Below are 11,844 nucleotides of genomic sequence, written 5' to 3' on the forward strand. Positions count from 1 at the left end.
ATTCTCAGGTGTGAGGATTCACTAGAACAACTCACAGAACTCAGAAGAGCTGTTTTACTCACTGTCATGGATTCAGTTGTGTTTCCCCAAAATAAGTGTCAACTTGGCTAGGTCTTGATTCCCCGTATTGTGTGGTTGTCCTCCATTTTGTGATCTGATTATCCTCCATTTTGTGATGTGTTGTAAATCCTAGCCTCTATGCCTGTGGTTATGGCCCCATTTGGGAGTGAGCTGTCTGCTATGTTAATGAGACAGGATTAGGTTATGTTAATGAGGATTAGGGTGGGATACAACACCCTTACTCAGGTCACAACCTTGATCCGATGTAAGGGGAGTTTCCCTGGAGTGTGGCCTGTATCACCTTTTATCTTACAGGAGATAAAGCAGAGAGAAGCAAGCAGAGGGAGGGGGACCTCCTATCACCAGGAAAGAAGAGCCGGGAATGGAATGCATCCTTTGGACCCAGAGTGCCTGCGCTGAGAGACTCCTAGATCCAGGGCAAGGTTGATGACAGGGCCTTCCTCTAGAGCCAACAGAGAGAGAAAGCCGTCCCCTAGAGTCGGCACCCTGAATTTGGACTGTTAGCCTCCTAGACTGTGAGAGAATAAATTCTGTTTGTTGAAGTCATTCACTTGTGGAACTTCTGTTTAGCAGCACTAGAAAACTAAGACAGGTCCCTTTCATTGCTGTTTGCCTTACATTAAAAGTATTTTCTCTACTTGTTTCTTAAGATTTTGTTCATATCATGCCAGCAAAGAATCAGAGCTGGATGGCAAATAAAACAAATGAATGATTAAGTTTTGTGTCACTATCTCCTCAGTTGGGTGAGGGAGAGGGAGAGCAAGAAGTTAGATTTTCTTAACCCACCACTATGTCATTTTTCTCACGTTGTCTACAAAAAAGCTGCCAGCTCTGAAACTGGTTAAATAAAAAAAGTCATACAAATACTGGCATCTTTCAAAGATACAGATATCTCCATATGTAGATAACAGGAGCCCTGGTGGTACAGTGGTTAAAGCACTTGGCTACTAACCAAAAGCTTGTCAGTTCAAATCCACCAGCTGCTCCATGGGAGAAAGATATGGCTGTCTGCTTCTGTAAAGATTACAACCTTGGAAGCCATGTGGAGCAGCTCTACTCTGTCCTACAGGGTCCCTATGAGTCGGAATCGGCTCAACGGCCTTGAGTTTGCTTTTTTTATACATGTAGATATAGAGATAGACGGATGGATGGATGGATGGATGGATGGATGGATGGATGGATGGATGGATGGATGGATGGATGGATGGATGGATGGATGGATGGATGGATGGATGGATGGATGGATGGATGGATGGATGGATGGATGATGGATGGATGGGTGCATGGGTGCACGGGCACATGGACGGATGCATGGGCGGATGCATGGGTGGATGCATGGATGGACAGATGGATGGATGTTATAAAGTACCACAAATAAAGAAAACTTAATCAAGAGACTGTAAAAAAAGGGAATTTGCAACCAAACATATTTTTTAAATGAATTCAACGTCAGGGCTTAAGATTGCAGCCCACCTGTTTGCCATAAGATAAAACCTTTTGCTTTATAGTCAGCCAGGTTTCTTCCTACACTTCCTATCAGGCCTCCTCCCCCTCTCACTGGACTGAGAAGGTCGCAGCTTCACAGAGAATTCTGTTCACTTCCTCTGCCACGTCTATGCTTTTACCCCCATCTGCTCACCTCCCAGCTGAGTGGAAGGGAAGGACTTCCCTCTACATAAGGCAAGTCTCTCTAGCTGTTCAGCCCCGTCACCTCATGCCCTGGGGCTGCAGCCAAGAGGCAGATTTTCATACTACCTGCTTCCAAGTGGGTGTTACTGAGACTATGGTTATTGTAAAGACTTTATGATTACATAACCCTTCTAAAAAAAAGGCATTCTAAAGTGAAGGGAGCATCTCTGAGGAATACAATGGATACATGGTGTATTATGAAAAAAATATTAAAATGTCACAATGGAAGATAAACAACAAGATTCAGAGAATAGTAATACATCCCTTGGTGTGCTGTCTTTCAGAAAATGGCATTACATGCATATAGGCTTCTCCATTTGGAGACTATCTGAGGGTATGGAGCACAGAGTGTGGAGCACACAGTGTGGAGCGTGGGGTGTGTACAGCACAGAGGTGGAGAATGGAGGGTGGAGAAGAGTGTGGAAAATGGAGTGTGAGGTACAGAACACAGTGTATGGAGCGTGGAGAATGGAGTGTTGAGTACAGAATATGGCGTGTGGAGTGTGGAGCATGGAGTGTGTAGAGCACAGAGATGGAGAATGGAGGGTGAGGCACAGAACATGGCATGTGGAGTGTGGAGCATGGAGCATGGAGCGTGGAGCGTGTAGAGCACAGAGGTGGAGAATGGAGTGTGGAGAACAGAATATGGCATGTGGAGTATGGAGCGTGGAGCGTGTAGAGCACAGAGGTGGAGAATGGAGTGTGGGGTACAGAATATGGCATGTGGTGTGTGGAACGTGGAGTGTGTAGAGCACAGAGGTGGAGAATGGAGGGTGGACCACAGAACATGGCGTGTGGAGTGTGGAGCGTGGAGTGTGGAGCGTGGAGTGTGTAGAGCACAGACATGGAGGATAGACTGTGGGGTACAGAATATGGCATGTGGTGTGTGGAGCGTGCAGCGTGCAGAGCACAGAGGTGGAGAATGGAGGGTGGAGCACAGATCATGGTACATGGAATGTGCAGCATGAAATGAAGAGTATGATATGTGGGATATGGAGTGTGGAATATGGTGAATGGAGCCCAGAGTATTTCGTACAGAGTGTGGGGTATGATTGCACAGTGGTTAAGAGCTCAGCTGCTAACCGAAAGGTCGGCAGTTCAAATCCACCAGCCACTCCTTGGAAACCCTATGGGGCAGTTTTACCCTGTCCTACAGGGTTGCTATGAGTGGGAATTGACTTGGCAGCAGTGGGTTTGGCTTGGTGGGGTATGGTATATGGAGGGTGGAGTATGAAGTGTGCAGTATGAAATGAAGAGTGTGAAGCATGGTGTATGGAGCACAGAGTATTTTGTAGAGTGTGGGGTATGGAGTGTGGAGTTTTATGATGGAGCAAGGAGTACTGAGTATGAAGGGTGGAGTATAACATGTGGAGTATGGAGTATAGGTTACAGAGCACGGAGTATGGAGGGGGCCTCCAAGCTAGGAGGGGATGGTGGGGATGGCCTGCAGGTATCAGTGGGACTGTCCCAGGAGGGACTGCTTTAGTGACCTGTGTGTGGGCTGCTCCACCATCAGGATAGGTCCTCACTGTCCTCTCATCACCCCACCATCATCACCTAGTGCCAACATTCCACAATGCAGGTAGACAGTGTAAGTGGTTGGGTGGGTGGAAGCAGCCCTTTGAGTATTGCATTTTCAAGCCTAGAAATACACAGCAGTATTTCACAGATGCTCCATCATCTTTGTAGATTTGTAATTTCTCCCTGTAATTCTTTCCACTTTTGTATTACAGGCAGTACCTGCGTTATGCACACCCAACTCACAGACAACTCGCACTTGTCTTTAATATGTAAATTTGCCCTCACTTTGAAACAATTGAACCAACAACCCCTACTCACAACAAATTCCTCATCACAGTCACCTTCACTTGCTGCATGTGCAGCTTTTAAATCACTGAAAAAGCCCTTTCTGGACCTAAAGTAGGAAACCCTGGTGGCGTAGTGGGTAAGTGCTACGGCTGCTAACCAAAAGGTCAGCAGTTCAAATCCGCCAGGCGATCCTTGGAAACTCTATGGGGGCCGTTCTACTCTGTCCTATAGGGTCGCTATGAGTTGGAATCGACTCATTGGCAGTGGGTTTGGTTTTGGTTTGGGGCCCTAAAGTAAGGTGAAACAAAAACCATGTCCACCTGTTCTGACTTACCTACAAATTCTTAAAAACACAGCAACAGATTTCGTTTGTACCCTGGGGACTGCCTGTATGTATTTCATGGTTTGAAAAGTAAATACAAGTTCCAGACTGTTTTATCCTCCTGGTTCAGTGTACTTTTTTTCTGTGTGTATTGCCTCTCTTTCTCCCTTTTAATGTTTTTGACAAAATTTCTGTTTTTTTTTTCTCATATTAGTATTAGCTACACCAATTTTATTTTGGTTAATCTTATACATGGTAACTTTTTATAGCCTCATATTTTCAATAATTTTGTTTTAGAACTGACTTGTGACAAATATCTAGCTGATTTTTAATAATGTAGACTGACTAGTGATGTCAAACACCTTCTCATGTGTTTGTTGGCCATTCAGATATCTTTACTTCTCTGGGCTGCGTTCTAAATTAATTCCTCCATAATCATCTTCCAATTTGCCAATTCTCTTTTTAGCTATCCAATCTAGAGTTTATCCTAGCTATTGAGCTTTGTGGAGAACTTCTGGCTTGCACGAACAGTTAAGTGCTTGACTACTAACCAAAAAGTTTGACAGTTCGAACCTACCCAGAGGCACCTAGGAAGAAAGACCTGGCAATCTGCTTCTGAAAAGTCACAGCTTTGGAAACCCTACAGAGTGCAGTTTTACTCTGCCACACATGGGGTTGCCATGAGTCGGAATCCACTTGATGGCAACAGGTCTTTGTTTTTTTTTTTTTTTTTAATTGAGTTTCATAAAGGTCAGTAATTAGCTGTTTATCTCTAATTGGTTCTCTTTCATATCTATCCATTCTTTTGTTATTTTTGCCTGGTTTGAGTCCTTAATTTCTTGTTCTTTTTATCCTTTTGCTTCTTCGACTCTTAGAAAATATTTAACATTGTAATTTTTAAATCATTTTCAGATTGCACTATTACTTTCATTTTCTCTAAAGTGATTTTTATCTCCTGATTGTTGATTTTATTGATTTGGTGCAGGTTCATCAAGAGTTAGTTTTTCTTTTGTTTTATTTTGTTGTTGCAGTTGCCCTGCGCTTACCATTCCTTTCCTCTGGGATTTCAGGAGAATTGATGCGTTTGAACTCTGGCGTTGGTGAAGGATATTGAATACACCATGGACTTCCAGAAGAACGAACAAATCAATCTTAGAAGAAATGTAATGGGAATGATCCTTAGAACTAATGATCGTGAGACTTTGGCTTGCTTACTTTGGACATGTCATCAGGAAAGGCCAATCACTAGAAAAGCCATCCTGGTTGATAAAGTAGAGGGTCAATGAAAACAAGGAAAGCCCTCAGTGAGATGGATCAACACAGTAACCTCAACACTGGCTCAAGCAAGCCAACCAGCATAAAGACGGTCCAGGGCCAGGCAATGTTCCATTCTGTTATATATAAGATCACTATGAGCTGGAGTCGACTTGATGGCGACTAACAACAATAACACACCACCTGCCTTTCAGGACCTCCAGTACAGGTCTGACAGCGGTTTTTCAGAGTGTCCACCCTGAGGAGCTAACCAGAGATATGGCCGTTCTCGTCACTGAGCCATTTGGTAGATGACCAGGTCCTGAATGCAAGGCTATGTCTGCGTTCTCTCATCTCTCTAGACATATATTTTAAGTTTAGGTGGCGGCTGGTAGCAGCGTTTTTTCATGCCCTCTGCAATGCGGGGAGCATCACTCCATCCCTGGCTCTTGTCCCCTGCCTTGTGGGATGCATTTGCAGTTCCAAACACTGTGAGAAGCTAGTTCCCTAACTCCTCTGACTGCTTCCAGGCCCACAGAGAAGTAGGCCAGGGCTTCGGACCTGCTTTCTGGTTCGTGTTTCTGGTCCATGGACACGTTTTCTTTTGTTGAGCGTGGCAATTTTTTTAAATCTGTTGTTACTCTGTGTTGGTACAGATGGGAGACTGAAAGCATGACCCTTGACGGAACTGAATGTTCCCTGCTCTACACAATTCTCATCACCATTCTGCAATATTTTAGCAAATGCTCCCTCCAGGGACTAGCTGCCTGGTGGTTATCTGGGCTGTACAAAGTGCTATGATTAGGGAGTCAGAATGCTTAGTAGTCCAAAGTGTGGCTGAGTCAGACCGCCTGGGTTCAAATCCCAGATCTACCACTCGCTAGTTATGGAAATGTGGGCCAGGTTATTTACTGCTTTAAGCATGATTTTCCACATCTGCAAAATACATCAACAGTATAACTTCCCAAGTTTCTTCGGAGGATTAAATAAGATAATCCACGTAAAAGACTTCACGCAGGGTCTGGCACATAGTTGGCCCTCAGTAAATGTCTGCCGTTATTATGGTGGGTATTACTGCTTGGTTTGAATCAAATTTTCAACTTTTAGAGAATTATTCTTTTTTAAAAAGCTCCAATGGCTTGAAAGGCAGAATGGAAAAATGCCAAGAAATTATTTAATTGCTAAGTTTTTCAAGGCATCTTCATGTCTATTATCCGTATACTTTGTTTCCCTCATTTTGCAGATGAGAACATTGAACTACAGGACTTCGCACACTTCTGCTCATAGACACATGCGTGAAAAGTCACATGAAGTGGCACTCTCTAGGGCACTGGCAGTGCCACCAGAGAGATTAGGAAGCGGGCCTAAGAAAACCCTGGCTCCTTCATGGAAATCAGCACTCGCCATTTCCCAGGTGCTGCAGACCTGTCAATACAGCTGGCGGTCTTGGGCCCCCGAGATAACACAACAAACAGGTGTTTGCTCCTTCAGATCCACTCCCTGACCATTTCTGCTCTGCTCTCTGCCCAGGATCTGTGTATCACAGCCACAGGCTCCCTGCCTTCTGGCTCCAGGTTGTGTTTGGTCAATGGACAGCATGACCAACTCTTTCCAGTCAACCCAGGATACAGCCATACCATACCAAACCAGACAAAACAATATAATCACAATATAATCACAATATACGCTGCTGTTTTTGTTGTTGTTAGCTACCATTGAATCTGCCCTCGACTCATGGAGACCCCATGCACGATGGAACAGAATGCTGCCTGGTCCTGCACCACCCCCATGGTTGGTTGTGCATTGAAATGTTGTGATCCATCGGGTTTTCACTGACTGATTGTGGGCAGTAGATCGCCAGGCCTTTCTTCCTAGCCTGTTTTAGTCTAGAAGCTCCACTCTAACCTGTGCAGCATCACAGCAACATGAAAGCCTCCACTGACAGACAGGCGGTGGCTGCACGTGAGGTGCATTTGGCTGGGAGTGGAGCCTGGGTCTCCTGCATGGAAAGTGAGAATTCTACCACTGAGCCACCCCTTCCACCAGCGGAATATGTAGCAAATACTTAACACACATGTGGGAATTACTTTAAGAGGAAAATATGAAAAATAAGTATTTATTTGAAATTAGATATTATATATTATTTTCTCTTACTTTTCTGTTACATAAAGACCATTATTTAAACAGAATAACAATAGGACTAATTAACAGTGGCAATTAGAAGGAATTGATTAATAGCAGGACTAATTAAACAAATAATATATGGGAGAAAATAAAATATTTTTTAATGTCTCTTTCTATTCTCTGATACAGTGATTTAACTATTTACTGCATGTGTAAATTTTGGAGCATGTATTATTGTGTGTTTTTAAGACATGTAAGTCTAAGGCTTCTAAAAAGGAGAACATAAACATAACAGAACTAACTAAACAGAGACTGCCTATTGCAGAGCCATGGATTTCTCTTTATATATGACCTATCTGGCCCTGGGTTTGTAGTTCGGCCAAGATGACTTGCCAGGCCACAATCTTGCAGATTTGGACAGTTTACTATGCAAATAAGGTGTGTAAAACCCCTGCCAGCAGAAAATGTCAGTTACTATGCAAATAGATGGAGCCATTTTTGGTCCAGTGAGGGGGTTGATCAGTTATTATGCAAACAGTAGTTTGAAAGTCTACCAGATAGGATTGAGCCACTTGCTCCAAGGAGCCAGCCCCACAGAGATGGTCAGAGTCAAGGTGAAGAGGCAAGGAGTGAAGAAGCAGAGAGAGAGAGAGAACGTTAAACGCCTTCAGGCAGAAGTTTGTCAGTGGAACTAGAAGTGTTGTAATATCGGCCAAGGGCTGTAACACTGCAGACAGCTAGAGGCCTGAGAGAGAGAGTCCAGCTGTGTGCACGGCCACAGCAGGGCACAAGAGGCCAAGAGGTGCGCACCACCCAGAGGAAGGCTGTGCAGAGGAGGCAGCAGGAGTCTATCCCAAGGGGGCTTGCATGGCCAAGAGAGAGCTGAGAAAGCTGTCCCACACTGAGGAAGGCAGGGATGTGCTCTTCACCCAGGGGAGCCTTCCAGACCTTGCCCGTATGCTTCCTGACACTGATCCTTATCGTAGCCTGTGACTCCTGTCATAACCCATATAACTGTGAGTATGGTCTATGAGTTCTGTGTGGCCATTGCAATGCATTATGAAACCCAGCAGAGAAGTCAAGAGTGCTATGGCCGGGGGTTTGGGGACTCTGGCTTAAGGGAACTTCTAAGTCAATTGGCAAAATAATACTACTATGAAAACATTCTGCATCCCACTTTGAAATGTGGCATCTAGGGTCTTAAATGCTAACAAGTGGCCATCTAAGATGCATCAATTGGTCTCAACCCACCTGGATTAAAGGAGAAGAAGAACACCAAGGTACACGATAACTATGAGCCCAAGAGATAGAAAGGGCCACATGAACTAGAGACATACATCATCCTGAGACCAGAAGAACTAGATGGTGCCTGGCCACAACCGATGACTGCCCTGACAGGGAGCACAACAGAGAACCCCTGAGGGAACAGGACAACAGAGGGATGCAGACCCCAAATTCTCATAAAAAGACCACACTTAATGGTCTGACTGAGACTAGAGGAATCCCGGCGGTCACGGTCCCCAAGCCTTCTGTTGGCCCAGGACAGGAACCATTCCCGAAGACAACTCATCAGACATGGAAGGGACTGGACAATGGGTTGGAGAGAGATGTTGATGAAGAGTGAGCTACTTGTATCAGATGGACACTTGAGACTGTGTTGGCATCTCCTGTCTGGAGGGGAGATGGGAGGATAGAGAGGGTTAGAAACAGGCAAAATTGTCACGAAAGGATAGACTGGAAGGGCTGACTCATTAGGGGGAGAGTAAGTGGGAGTATGGAGTAAGGTGTATATAAGCTTATATGTGACAGACTGACTTGATTTGTAAATGTTCACTTAAAGCTCAATAAAAATTATTAAAAAAAAAAAGAGTGCCATGGCAGGAACGGCTGGTGTCAGAATTGGTGAAAACTTTGGCGAATGGACGTATGTCTGACCTCCACCCTACACCAATCAGCTCCTGCCCCTGGATGTATAGGACTTCCACCACGGTCACGTACACATATATTTGATTTAAAAATAGCAATGATAGGTTTCTTTCTCCCTAGGGATATACAGTAGGATATTTTTACTCCATTTTCTTTTCTCATAATACTTCTCTGAACTGCCTGACACCTTTAGGACACCCTTCTTTGCTCGTTGTTGTTGGTTGCTGTTGAGTCAATTCTGACTCATGGCGACCCCATGTGTGCAGAGTAGAACTGTGCTCCATAGAGTTTCCCAGGGTGCAACTTTTCACAAGCAGATTGCTAGGCCTATCTCCCAAGGCACCTCTGGGTGGGTTTGAACCGACAGCCTTTCGGTTAATAATCTAGTGCTTAACTGTTTGTGCCATACAGTCAGAAGCAAAATTCACTTTGATTTGCAGCTCTGCTCTTAGTAAGCCTGTATTACACTGATTCCTAGTGTCAGTGCAATGTGATGACACTGAGCTGAATTTCCTCTCAACCAAAGGATTTGAGCATGGAAGACTCACTAGCAAGTCTTAGACTTGTAGGGATTATTTTCTTTCTTTTCTTTTTAATATTTTATTGTGTTTTTGATGAAAGTTTACATAGGAAATTAGGCTCTCATTTAAAAATTTGTATACGTATTGTTTACCTACATTGGTTACATTCATCACAGTATGTCAGCATTCTTGTTATTTCTATTTTGGTTGCTTCGTTTCCATTAATCTAGCTTCCTTGTCCCCCCTTGCCTTCTCTACCTTCAGTCTAGGGTAAATGTTTACCATTTGGTTTCATCTAGACGATTATTTTGAGGAGCACAGTACTCAAGGGTGATATTATTTATTTTATGGGCCAATCAGTCATTTGGCTGAAAGGTGACATCTGGGAGTAGTTCGAGTTCCAAGTTTAAATAGAGTATCTCAGGGCGATAGTCTCAGGGGTTAATGTAGTTTCTACCAGTCCAGCAAGTCTGGCTTTTTTTTTTTTTTTAGGAATTTCAGTTTTGTCCCACATTTTTCTCCCATTCTATCTGGCACAATCCATTGGGTTTCTGGTTGTAACAGTTGGTAATGGTAGCTGGGCACCATCTAGTTCTTCTGGTCTCAAGGTAGGTGATGTCACTGTTTGTGTAGACTATTCGTTCTGTAGACTAGTTTTTTCTTTGAGTCTTTGGTTTCTTTCTTTCTCTTTAGCTCCGGATGAGTAGAGAGCAATAGTTGTATCTTAGACGGCCACTCACAAGCTTTCAAGGTGCCAGGCACTACTCACCAAACTAGTATGTAGAACATTGTCTTTATGCACTATACTAGGTGTAGCAATTAGTTTCTATTGCTTTAAAATGTCCACTCATTTTGTATATGCAGGCTTGTTTTACAAAACCAAGTGTTTGTCTGTCGGGTTCTTTGTATCTATAAATTCATCATATAGGCTACCCATGTCCAAAATGCCCATCACACATGGCGGGGGGGTGGCGCTGAGCAATGAGACCCAGAGCTAAAGCTGAGAGACTGAAAATATGCAGACCACTGAGGCATTACTCATTCCCCCCGCTCTGGTCTGCTGTTGTACCAGAGGCCCATGTACACCTCATTCCTGATTAGGCCAGAGATCCCATCTAAACTGCCTTCCTACAGCAGCTCCCCAATCTAGGTGGCTAGATGGGAGTTCCAGACCAGTGTTGTGTCCTGGGACATTGACACAGTGGCCAAGTTTATTGGTGCTAGGGCTGCCACAGTTGGTGTGGCTGATTCAGGGGCTGGCATTGGGACAGTGTTTGGCAGCTTGATCATCAGCTATGCCAGGAACTTGTCTCTCGAGCAGCAGCTCTTCTCCTGTGCCATTCTGGGCTCTGCCCTGTCTGACACCATGGTGCTCTTCTGTTTGATGGTCACATTCCTCATCCTCTTTGCCATGTGAGGCTCCATGAGGTCACATACCCATCCCTGCTGCTTCTACTCCAGGTCATCCCCCATGCTGGAATGTGCTAAGCCATTATTTTTATGTACTCTGAAGCACACAGGCTGGCATCATAAGCTGATGTGCTCCTTCTCAGGGTGTAGGTTGTAGGGGGTTGAATAGTGCTCCTCTAAAAGATGCATCCACCTGGAACCTTTAATATGACCTTGTTGGGAAAAGGAGCCTTGGTGGTGCAATTGGTTAAAGTGCTCAGTCGCTAATCAAAAGCCCGGAGGTTTGAACCCACCAGCTGCTCTGCAGGAGAAAGATGTGGCAGTCTGCTTCCATAAAGATTACAGCCTTGGAAACCTTATGGGGCAGTTCTACCCTGTCCTATAGAGTCACTGTGAGTCGGACTCAACTTGACTGCAATGAGTACTTGGAAAAAGGCTCTTCTAGGATGTAATAAAGTTAAGGATCTTGAACTGGGGTCATCCTGGATTAGGGTGAGCCTTATGTGCAATGACAAGCCCTGATAAATGAAGAGATAGGGAAAGAGAGACAAAGGGAAGAAGGCCATTTGAAGACCCCTGTGAAGATGGCGGCAGAGATTGGAGTGATGCTGCCACAAACCAAGGCACATCTGGAAACATCAGAAGCTGGAAGAAGCAAAGAAGGATTCTCCTCTAGAGCCTTCAGAGGGAGCATGGCCCTGCTGGCAC

The 11,844-nt window shown here is 44.5% G+C and overlaps 1 pseudogene; it reads left to right on the plus strand.

Annotated features, from left to right (window-relative positions):
- The first annotated feature begins 10,742 nt into the window (after nt 1–10,742).
- On the plus strand, nt 10,743–11,143 carry LOC126061314 (ATP synthase F(0) complex subunit C1, mitochondrial-like; annotated as a pseudogene).
- The last annotated feature ends 701 nt before the right edge of the window (nt 11,144–11,844 follow it).

The sequence above is a fragment of the Elephas maximus genome, chromosome 18, assembly GCF_024166365.1.
Source record: "Elephas maximus indicus isolate mEleMax1 chromosome 18, mEleMax1 primary haplotype, whole genome shotgun sequence".
NCBI classification, from domain to species: Eukaryota; Metazoa; Chordata; class Mammalia; order Proboscidea; family Elephantidae; genus Elephas; species Elephas maximus.